Below are 12635 nucleotides of genomic sequence, written 5' to 3'. Positions count from 1 at the left end.
GAGTTTGTGAACCCATGTAAGTCCAAGTGAACTTTCTCATACTTGAGCCCAAGGTTAAGAGTGCCTTGTAAGCATTTCATAATGTGTTTGATTGCAACTAGTTGAATCTCCTTTGGCTCACATATAAATTGATTGTAAAGCATTAACAACATAGCAAATATCAGGGCTTGTATTTATCAAGTACTTAAGAGACCCAATCATCTGTCTGTAAAGAGTAGAATCTATGGAGGGTGATTTTGCTATTGCTTCCTTAAGTTTGTGTAGGTTAGTCTCCATAGGAGAAGACATAGGTCTGTAGTTCCACATTCCAAATCTCTTCAAGATGTCTAATGTATACTTTCCTTGATTGAGTATGATGCTGTCAAAGTTCTGCCATACTTCTAGTCCTAGGAAGTAATGAAGGAGTCCTAAATCTTTCATTTCAAATTCTCTGATTAGATCTTTTTTGCATTGATCTATAAGATGATCATCGCCTGTTATTAGTAAATCATCAACATATAGTATCAAAATTATCATATCATCTTTATTCTTTTTATAATAGAGATTTGGATCAGCTTCATTCTTGGAGAATCTTAAACTGGTGAGATACTTATCAATTCTTTCATACAATGCCTTTGGAGCCTGGTTAAGCCCATAAAGAGCTTTCTTGAGCCTGCAAACAAAGACATTAGGGTTATGAGTTTCAAATCTTTCATGTTGTTCCAAATATACCTCTTCTGGAATCTTTCCATTCAAAAATGTTGTTTTCACATATATGTGATGTACTTTCCATCCCTTCGATGCTGCAATAGCTAGGATTGCTCTTACAGAGGTGTATTTGGCAACTGAAGCAAAGGTTTTTTCATAATCAATTCCCTCCTTCTGAGAGAATCCTCTGGCTACGAATCTGGCTTTATATTTTTCAATGCTACCGTCAGTAGCATGCTTGATTTTAAATATCCACTTAGAAGAAACAACAGATAGTCCTTGAGGCCTTGAAACAATTTCCCAAACATCATTCTTAATAATGGATTGATGGATTGGTATTCTTCCATTGTAGCATCCTTCCAAGCTGTATGTTTAATAGCATCTGAAACATTGGTTGGTTCTGATTTAGTCACTCATGTTTGCTGCATAACTAGAAAATCTGAATGGTGCAATGAAGTCATGTGCTTCCTCTACAGTCTTAATAGTCCAAAGTGGTCTTTTCTTAGAATTTTGAGTTTCCTCAAGATTAAGATTTTGAATTTCACCTTCAATTTCTTCAATGTTCTTCCTCTGAAACTCAGATTCATGGTTTTCTTCAGAACTAGGTATATGTGTAGGATCTTCAGAATTTAGGGCTCTTTTAAATGCTAAATCTTCTTCAAATATTACATCTCTACTAAGTTCAATGTTTTTTTGACCAGGTATGAAAACTCTATACGCTTTAGATGTTTCACTATATCCGACAAAAATACCTTTCCTCCCAGAGGGTTCTAACTTAGTTCTCTTTTCTTTTGGAACATGTATGTATACTGGGCACCCAAATATCCTAAGATGACTTATATTTGGTTTAACCTTAGAAAAAACTTCTTCAAGAGTTTTATATCTAAGGTGGGAGTGAGGACTTCTATTCTGAATATAGACAACAGTACATGAGGCTTTTGCTCAAAGATAATATTCTAAATTTGATCAATTATCATAGCTTTTGCTGCTTCTATTATTGTTCTATTCTTCCTTTCTACTACCCTATTTTGCTGTGGGTTTTAAGGAACAATAAACTCCCTCTTAATTCATGTTTTCTTAGAAAAATCTTTAAACAAATTTGAGTATATTCCCCTCCATTATCAGTCCTAAGTGTTTTAACTTTGTGTCTTGATAGGTTTTCAGTTAAGGATTTGAATTCTTTAAATCTCTTAAGGATTTCTTCTGTTTTTTTACATTTTAAGTAGTAAATCCATGTTTTCCTAGAGAAATCATCTATAAAAAGTATATAGTACTAGAATCCTCCAAGAGATGGAACAGACATAGGTCCACATAAATCTGAGTGGACTAATTCTAAAACATTGTTAGTTTTTCTATTGCTATCTTGAAATGGACTTTTGGTGTTCTTACCTAGAGCGCATCTTTTGCATATGCTTGAATGGTCTTTATTCAATTTAGGTAAACCAGTAACCATCTTCTCTAGAGTCAATAAGGCTTTGAAGTTTAGATGTCCTAACCTTCTATGCCACATTTCGTTTATATCAGCAGCTTCATGAATTAAGGCTTGAATAGGTTCTATATTTAATTCATACAAGTATCTCTTCCTTTGACCAATCAGCTTTGATTTCTTAATGAAGAGTTCTTAGACCAGGTCATTACTTTACCGTTCATGAATGCAACATTATGTCCATCATCTTTAAGTGCTGTAATAGATATTAGATTTCTCTTTATTCTTGGTACATAGAGTACTCTTTTTAGATGGAGAGAAATACCCAACTTTAGTTTCAAGGTGCAATTCCCAATTCCTTTGATTGAATGAGTGGAATTATCACCTATGGTAACTTCGTCACTAACTTCTTCCGATATTGAGTCTAGTTCTTCTTTGTATCCTATAACGTGTCAAGATGATCCACTATCAATTACCCATGCTTTGCTTGATACTTCATTTGATAGTGCAGAATACAATACACGTTTCTCAAGATCATAGTTTTCATCTTTCCTTGTAATGTTTGTACAGTTTACTTGCTGCTTTGTATTCTCAGGGCAATTAGATCTATAGTGTCCAAATTTTTCACATTTGAAACATTTTATTTTGGATAAATCTCTCTTAGGCTTGTCATTTCTTTGATTACCCTTCTTCTTTTTGAAGTGCTTCTTCTTACCTTTATAGGAATTTGTGTTGAGAACATGAAGTTCTTCATCTTCAGTTTTCAATTTTCCTCCTTCCTTGAGTTGCCTAGATTCTTCTTGAAGGCAATCTCCTTTAAGTCTATTGAAATTTTGAAGTTTGTTTCTAGCACTTACTTGTGAGAATATTTCCCCATGAATCTGGTAATCCATCTATTGCCATTAATGTTAATTCTTCATCATCAATTATGTACCCAATGCTTGTAAGTTCATCTCTTAGACTAGCCACCCTTAGGAAGTATGAATTCATAGATTCTCCCTTCCTTATTTTTATATGATTTAATTGCCTTTTTAGTGACAAGGTTCTGGTCTTATTATTAACCTCATATGCATTGATTAGTGCACTCATCATTTTGAATGCCATTTGATGTTACATTAGCATAGGTACTATATCAGTTTTTACTCCATCTAATATGATTCTCATGGCTTTCCTATTTCCTTTGATCCAGGTAGTTTTATTAGGTTCAATATCAGGTTGCTTGGATTCCTTATCAACGAACTGTGATACATCATTTTCATCAAGAGCCATCATAATTCTGAATTTCCATGCAATGAAATGGTCTTTACCATCAAATCTATCTTCGGGTCTGATTGCATTAGCCGTTGCAGTCATTGTAGGTAGAAGAATGATGCTAGATATGAATTAAGTTTGATTACTAATTTCTAGAGCCAAGGTTCGATAACCTGGCTCTGATACCATGTAAAGTTTCTACAAATTATGAACGACCAAACTGATATAATGCTTTTATATCTTGCTGAAGATGGTCTTTAAATATATTAGAGCTTTATATTAAGTGTTGCTTGGAGTATGATAATTCTTCTGAATTATGTTTTTATCCTTACAATAAATTGCAGAAGGCAGCAATGCTAAAGGAGCAGACTTATTGTTATTATTTGTGTGTCCTTTATCCACATTCTTACCCCTTTATTTATATGGCACCCAAGAGGCATGTCCTTAGAAAGGTCATGGTTCTTTCCAGGTCGGCCCTCTATATAAGCTCACAATTATCTTGCCAAGATCGGCATCTCAAGGATTAAGAATTTGTTAGTAAATATACTAACTATAACCATGCAAATAGAACAATATTAAATGTTCCCAAGGAAGATGCCGATTAGGTTTAATAATGTAAAGTATTAAGAGGCCAATCCATATAAGGATATTCATGCTTCACTAGATCTGTACTATCTGCAGTTCAGATCAGTTATGATATCAGAGTTACAGAATTAACAATGAGAATATCTGAATAGGCAGCGTTACTTATGCCAATTTTTAGCATATAAATCATAGGTCATCAGGTTTCAGTTTTTAAATGCACTTGTGCATTTCTTGCTGCCAACTAGCTGAGCCATAACTGTAGTTCTCAAAGATAACATTCATAATGAGAATATCTGAATAGGCAACGTTACTTATGCCAATTATCAGCATATAAATCATAGGTCATCAGGTTTCAGTTTTTAAATGCACTTACGCATTTCTTGCTTCCAACTAGCTGAGCCATAACTGTAGTTCTTAAAGGTAGCATTTTGGGGTGATGAAACATGGGTGGCATATACATCCCTGTTCCTGTTCCCGTCTCTGGCCCTATCTTTCAATACCTGTATCTGTTCCTGTCCAATTACTGTACTGATTTCTTCTTCACCTGTCATATCTGGTATTTTGCAATTACGTTGAAGAGTCCCTTTTATCCTTTTCCCATACTTCTAAGAGGGGAATTGGTGGAACATATTTCTTATTATTTAAATCATTCAATGAATTAGAGCAAATGTTTCTTTCCTCTAGCAGCCAGTTGCAGTAATAAGTATTGTAGCTCAAGCAGCAAGGGGAACACAACATTCTGATGGGAAAGAGGCAAAGGACAGATGACATCAGACTAAGTTTCTGAAACCTGACAAAAAATTCCACATTCTTGGGAGGATAAAACAACATTGTTATGGATTTAGTGAATCAAATTGTTGAGATAAATTCAGGATCAAGTTTATCAGATGAATGCAATGAATCACTGTAACAAATTTTTACACATTAGGTTTGTAATTAATTGCACTGGTTTCTTCTCAGTAACTGCAAAATGTTAAGTTTTCAAGAACCAGATAGCATAAATAAATAACAAGAAAATATCAAAACACATAAACTCCTGAGACACGGAGATTTACCCTGGGAAAATCCTGCTACTCAAGGGGAAAACCCAGCCACACCAAAGATAGATCCTTTTATTGAGAGCTTAAAACAAATACATAGATCTCTAACATCTGATTATTGATTGCAAATAATCAACCAATCAGACTTAATGAATTTCCATCACTTTAGCTATCCAGATACAGAATATAAGAGGTCTTTGAGTATCTCACAGATACAAAATGAAAAATGAAAAATGAGAATGACTCATACATTGAAATCTAATGTTCACAGATCATATAAGCAAAGATGCTGTAGCATATCTCACACTTATTACATGTAAAGCTTTTATCAGATGTGGAAAATATTAGAGCATTAAAAATGCTAAGGTCTCTGCAAAACTAAGAAGATGAATAAGACATGATACATTCTCAATGCATGCCTTATCTAACCAATGAAAGAGTAAAAGGCTTTTCTCTCTGAACACAAAGAGTCATCACCGTTACACAAGCTGAGGTGTCAGCAGTTAAGATGCCAGACATTACATGACGTATCATAATCAATATTCACTTAATACAAACCACTGCAGAAACCATATTGATGGTATTAAATAAAATGTTGAAAGTAATAACAAATGACAATGGAGTTGAAGAAGGGAACACATGTAGAATGAAGGCAATAGCTGAAGATGGATGACAAACAGAACAATAGGCATAAGTTCCCCGATAAGATTTTAGCACCTGATACCCATCCAGTTGAGTGGAGATAGCCAAGAAGGACGACACTTCATCTTCTGCATACACGATCAAAGAATGAAAGGAAAGACGGAGTCTCTCAGTCCAGCAATTGAAAATACGCAGAGAAACCTTAGGTAATGGCATAAGTGATAATGATTTCTTATGCAGCCACAAAACACTGACACAAAATATATCTAATACATTTGTAGGTGGTGTCACTGGCATTACTCTGTCAATTTTGTGGAGGAAAATAATAAAATCAGTTTAGTATCCATCTTATCAGCTTTGAGGATGATGGTTTTCTAATTTGTTGAAACACGAGAATTCACAAACCTTATAAAAGTGCCAACTTGACTTGCTGAAAATTATTCTACAGTTGAAACTGAAGAGACTTTATATATTTTACTAGTCAACCAATGTGGTATTGACCAGTAAGCATGAACTATTTTTATCGTGACTTGTTCTGCAATATTGCTTATTTTTCTCTGAAAAATTGTGTGCAGCTAACTGGCTGCATTCTGAAAAAGCAAAACACAATTTGTTTCTATGTGATTTTATGATATAAATTTTTCGTTACAGGCATTTCTGTGAGGCAACAGTATGCATCTTCAATTAACTACGAGTAATTGTGAATTTGCGACCACCAAATTTGCTGTAAGGCCTTTTAGGTTTTTCCCAGGTTTTCAAAACAGGTTTATATTCAGAGACAAAAAATACAAAGTGAAAGAAACTTTAATATTTTTGTATAAGGTTAAGGTATTATAAATTTTCTTTAAGTTGTACAATGTATATTGAATAGATCTCGTTTGAAAGTTAAATTTTATACCATGATGAGGGTTCTTTGTTTAATTTATACTCAAATGATGATTCATGCATCAAATCAGAATGGCTTAATGCTTTAGGGTCAGCTCTATGCTTTTTATGAAAACCATATAAACCGTCTCTCGTGTGAATAAAATAGATTTGTAATAGTCCCATGCAGTTTTTTTCATTGTCAACAATTTTTGTAATATGCATTGTATGTTTTTATCTGTACATCTGCATAGAGTCATAGACTATATCTACATGATATGCAAACATCTGCATAGAGTCATAGACTATATCCACATGATATGCCAAAATTGGTTTTTTCGCTTTTTCATTATTAGTATATATTTATAGTCCCAGATTTTATGCCCAGCTTTTCCTGTGTAAACAAGGAAAACTGAATATCACATACTTATACCACACCACATAAGTCAAATGCTAATATGACTTGGATAATAATTTACTGTAGTTACTTTGTCTTTATAGGGTAAACAAGATGTTTGAGGTTCTATGTTAGACTAGATTTGTGGTGTAAAGATGAATCCTGATTGTAACTCAGAGCAGATAATATCACTGTGAATTTTCTATATCATGCTAATGAGATCATTTGTTGGTTCCTTAATATTTTGTGGATATTCTTAAAAGAAATTTAGTGAATCTACTAGCTGGAAGTAGTGGAATACAGTGGATTTAGAGATAATACTTCACCTTCTAGATTTGATTTATTTTAATCTCTAGATGGATAAACTTCTTGTACTAGTAGAAACTTTTTGGCATTTGGTAATTGAAGGGAAACCATGTCAAAGATTTGATTATATATCTTCAGAAAACATGAACCTTCATGGACCCCTTTAAAATTTTCAGTGAATGCTTTATCATGTTAAATATGACGGAATTGAATGAATGTACTTTTTTCTGTAGTCTCATCCATTTCTTTGGTTGGCCAAAACATCTAAGACAAAAGCTCAGTATTTTTGAAGTTTGGTTTCTTAGTACATTTCTCAAGTTGGCCTCAACTTGTACCTGAGATAAAACATGAGTATACTTGATATTTTATTGGTTGTTGCATTTGTCAAGTTGGTCAGGAAAAAGCTGAGTATATGTGAAGTTTTGTTGCTTCTGTTAAGGATATAGCTTCATTTGGATTGAAGAAAACAATATACTAAAAATATTTAATCTATGTATTCATATATGTATGTATGTATGAAAAGTATATATACATATACATACACGCGTGCACACACACACACGTACACACATATATAGAATAAACAAATTTAATAATAATATATATTGAAGTCTACTTACAGCAGAATTGTTTTACATCCTTAACTAATACTGATTTAAAATCAGATTGAAGCATGCATATTCGATTACTATATATTGGAGTTTTACATACGGTATTTAGTTATTGCTGGAAACTAATTGTAATCAGTCACCTCATGTAGATTCATGCGCCTACGTGGGTGTGATTCTCCATATAATATATAAAGGAGACTAACAATGCCTGGTGTGTGGATAATCAATTACAGAGGCAATTACACTACACAGAAAGCATTTGATACTTCAGATTATTAAGGGATCAGTTTATGGTATAAGTCAAAATTGCTAAGGACTACCACATAGATATTTAAGATCTGTTTCTACTCAATTCTCAGATCAGATCTGAGATATTATATCAATAACAATAAATTGGAGAATACTCTAGTCTGTTATAAAGTCTGAAAAATAATTATCAGGTATACTTCAATAAAAGAAAGACTATTATTTTTTCTCTATCTCTGATCTACATTTCTTAACATGGTATCAGAGCCTCGTTGATAGAGAATACTGAAGATAGTGAAATTCTGAATCGAATATCATACTTACATTCAGAATCAAAAGAGGAGCAATCATGGTGAATGGCATTAGATTTGAAGATAGACTAGAAGGAGCATCAAATTTTGTTTCATGGAAAATCAGGATTATAGCAATACTTCAAGAACTTGAATTGGACTCCTACATAGAAGAAGATATTAAGATGCCTGAAAATGAACCAGACAAGACATCTTGGAAGAGACGCAACAACAAGGCTAAGAAAAGAATTATTGATGCTGTCAAAGACCACATTCTTCCATCGATATCAAAACTGACATCTGCTTATGAAGTGTTTAAAACTATTCAAAATACATTTGAAATCAACAATACAAGCATATTACTCACTTTAAAACAGCAGTTTTGAAATATCAAAATGATTAAAGGAGAGACAATTTCATCTTACTTCTTGAGAATCACTGAATTAAGAGATCAAATCTCTACTATAGGAAATAATGTTGACGATCAGGAGCCATCTCTAATAGCCCTTAGAGGATTACCAATTTTATGGGAATCTTTTATCCAATGCGTCAATCGATCTTCGCTACCTAAATTTGATCAACTGAAGAATGAGTGCACTCAAGAGGAATCTCAACTAATCTCAAAGGGGATTGGTTTGAACAAAGAGGGAGAAATTCAAGCACTAAATGCAAACTCTAGCAACAAAGGGAAGAAAAAGAAATTCAAATGAAAGAGAGGAAACAACCACCCAAATCACAAGAACAAAGATCCCTCTAAGGTCCAGTGCTACAAGTGTGATAAATTTGGTCACAAACACATAGGTTCTGCCCAGAAAGAAAGAAAGCTCAAGCAACCATAGCCGAAGTTAAAGAAATTGAGAATCCTGTATTCTACCTAGCTCTATCAAGTGAGTTAACTCAAATAGAAACACTTGGATAATTGATAACGGAGCTTCAAGACACATAACGGGGTTTAGAGACCAGTTTGAAACTTTTGAAGGACATTCAACCAAAGAGATCACCATTGGAGACAATTCCACCTCCACCTATCCAATGAAAGGAATAGGGACCTGTTCAGTTCCAATAAGAACCAGGGCTACTTTACAATTAAAAGATGTTCTTTTTGGACTAGGCATAAAGAGAAATTTGGTTTCTATTTCAGGCCTAGCTGATCAAGGCTATTGCATTACCTCCCATGAAGATAAAGTGTCACTTTGGCCTAAAAATTCTAACATTAAGAATGTTATTCCTATAGGATCTAGAGATGGTAGCTTATACAAACTACATAATAATCAAAAACTTGCTCTAAGCCATGAAACATCAAATCATAATGAGATCTGACATAGAAGATTAGGACATCTTTGGTACAATGTCCAACCCACTATAGGAAAGATTACTAATGGATTACCTCACTTAAAATCTGAACATATTGGAATTTGTAAAGGTTGTGCTCTAGGGAAGAAAACTAAAAGGTCTTTTCCTCCAAGTGAACATAAATCTAAAAATGTACTAGAACTTGTCCACATTGGTTGATGTGGCCCTATGTGCTGTATTACGTAATCTTTGTTGATGATTACTCTAGGAAAACTTGGATATATTTCTTGGAACTTAAGGAGTCAAATGAAGTATTGTTGAAATTCAAAGAATTTAAAGCCTTACTAGAAAATCAATCTGGGAAGAAAATAAAAACTCTAAGATCAGATAATGGGGGGGAATATATATCTGAATATTTTAAAGAATTTTGCATTTCTGTTGGGATTAAGAGGGAGAGTACAATGCCTTATAATCCTCAACAAAATGTAGTCGCAGAAAGGAAAACCAGAACCATCATTGAAGCTGCAAAAGCCATGATGCATGATCAAAACAAACATTTTTCATTCTAGGCTAAAGCCTCAAATACAGTTGTGTACATCCAAAACAGATGCCCCCATTCAATTTTAGAGAATATAACAGTTGAAGAAGTCTTTACAGGGTTTAATCCAGACTTGAGCCATTTAAGAATCTTTGGTTGCTATGTATACTTTCATGTTCCCAAAGAAAAAATATGACTAAATTAGAACCCTCTGGGAAGAAAGAAATATTTGTTGGTTATAGTGAAACCATAAAGGATACAGAGTCTATGTTCTAGGACAAAGATCAGTTGAAATCAGTAGAGATGTTAAATTCAAAGTAGATGTAGCCTATAAACTCTCTCTAAACATTGAAGATGATTCAATTACAAAATTGAATACAATTGAGAATTGAAGGGAGAACATTATAGAAAATTATGAACCATCATCATCATCTAATCTTGAAAATGTTGAAATTTCCAACAACAAGAAAAGATCATTATGGGCAACAAAGATGATTGAAGAAAATAATGTGGAACTTGATGAAGTATTTGGAGAAAGTAAGAGAACGAGAAATCAAACATGCTATGTTGCATTTATGACCGGACTTACTGTAGGTGTACTTTCGGTACACCATTTTCAAACTTTTAAAGTCGACCTTATAAAGAGTTTCCCCAAATGTTTATGGTTTTCCCTAACCATATTTCTATGAATTTTTAATTTATTAAGGTATTTGATGCAGAAGTTCCATAGATTTAGGTTTTGATTGTTAGAAAATTGAGTTTCGCTGAAAACACATGTTTTGTGAAGCTCTATTGTCTATGAAGATTGAATAAAGGCCGAGAAACATAACAGATGAAAGTCCACAATGTAGATCTAAAATTGGAAGTATTTGGAGAAAGTAAGAGAACGAGAAATCAAACATGCTATGTTGCATTTATGACCGAACTTACTGTAGGCGTACTTTCGGTACACCATTTTCAAACTTTTAAAGTTGACCTTATAAAGAGTTTCCCCAAATGTTTATGGTTTTCCCTAACCATATTTCTATGAAGTTTTAATTTATTAAGGTATTTGATGCAGAGGTTCCATAGATTCAGGTTTTGACTGTTAGAAAATTCAGTTTTGCTGAAAACACATGTTTTGTGAAGCTCTATTGTCTATGAAGATTGAATAAAGGCCGAGAAACATAACAGATGAAAGTCCAAAATGTAGATCTAAAATTGGAAGGAAAGCATGTGAAGAGATGAATAGAAGAACAAATCTATGCCAAGAAAAGAGAGAAATGTTTACTAAAATGGAGAAGTCATTTTCAGATTTTCCATTGGAGAAGCAAATGTTTCATTTTTGCCAAAGGGAAAAGCATAGTAGAAAACTCATTTTCCGCTATGCCTATCGTAGTCATTTTTAGATTTTCCATTGGAGAAGCAAATGTTTCATTTTTTGCCAAATGGAAAAGCGTAGCGGAAAACTCATTTTCCACTACGCCTTTCGCAGTCAAAGTTTAGTTTTCCACACGAGGAGAGAAAAGGAAAATCTCAATCCATAATGAAGATATATGGGGTCTAGTATCAAGATCACTTTAGAAAAGTAATTTATGAATCAATCTACATCAAAATTGTGCCAACTAGATGGAAGTGAAAAATTGAAGATTGGGTACACTTTTCGCACTCAAAAGTGGAATTTCCACCAAGTATCAAATCAACAATAGAGAGATGGAAAAGAGCTCTTAATTGATTAAACAAAGAATGATAATCTAATAATGATTTATCTCTTGAAGATTTGGACATCAACATGACATTAAATATGAAGTGGAAAATTCATTTTATGCTACGCCTTTCGTAATCAGGTTGGAGTTTTCCGCAAAAGGGAGAAGACAAAAGTCAAATTTCCACCAAGAATGAATTAGAGTGTTCTATAACTAGTGAACCGAGAGCAAAGAAGTATTATTTGTTAATTATTTACAAAGTGTAGCTATTACTAGAATGTGCAAATTTCACCTACAACAAAGAAGCAGAAAAGTGAGAACTTGGTACACTTTTCAACCTCCATTTGGGATTTTCCACCACAAGCATTCCAGAGACTTACTCTCGAAATTCAGCAGAGAATCAACATGGTAAGCATGGAAGATACCATACTGGAAAATTGAAGACATCTGGGTTACAAAGCATGTGAAATAAGAGTGGCTAGAAACTTTATTTCATCAATTCTGATTTTGTAACAGTCATATAAACCAGCATTCAGTAGCTCATATCTTTTGACTCGGTGATTATTTTTCTGATCGCTTCAGTCAAAATGCAGAATATTAGGTTTGGAAAAACATATCCAAAAATGAGCTCAATCCAATCGTTGGAAGAAAGAGATATGCCCCCCGAAACATGACCCATTTTTACTGGCAGCAGTATTTATTTTTCTGTCCGCCCAACAAAGGAAAGATTTTGATTTAACATATTTAAATGTCAATTGTTAAAATATAATTTAA

The sequence above is a fragment of the Cupressus sempervirens genome, chromosome 8 (genome assembly GCF_028749045.1).
Source record: "Cupressus sempervirens isolate cs-2001-9-10 chromosome 8, ASM2874904v1, whole genome shotgun sequence".
NCBI lineage: Eukaryota > Viridiplantae > Streptophyta > Pinopsida > Cupressales > Cupressaceae > Cupressus > Cupressus sempervirens.
The sequence above is the reverse complement of the archived record's forward strand: the minus strand, read 5'-3'. Positions refer to the sequence as shown.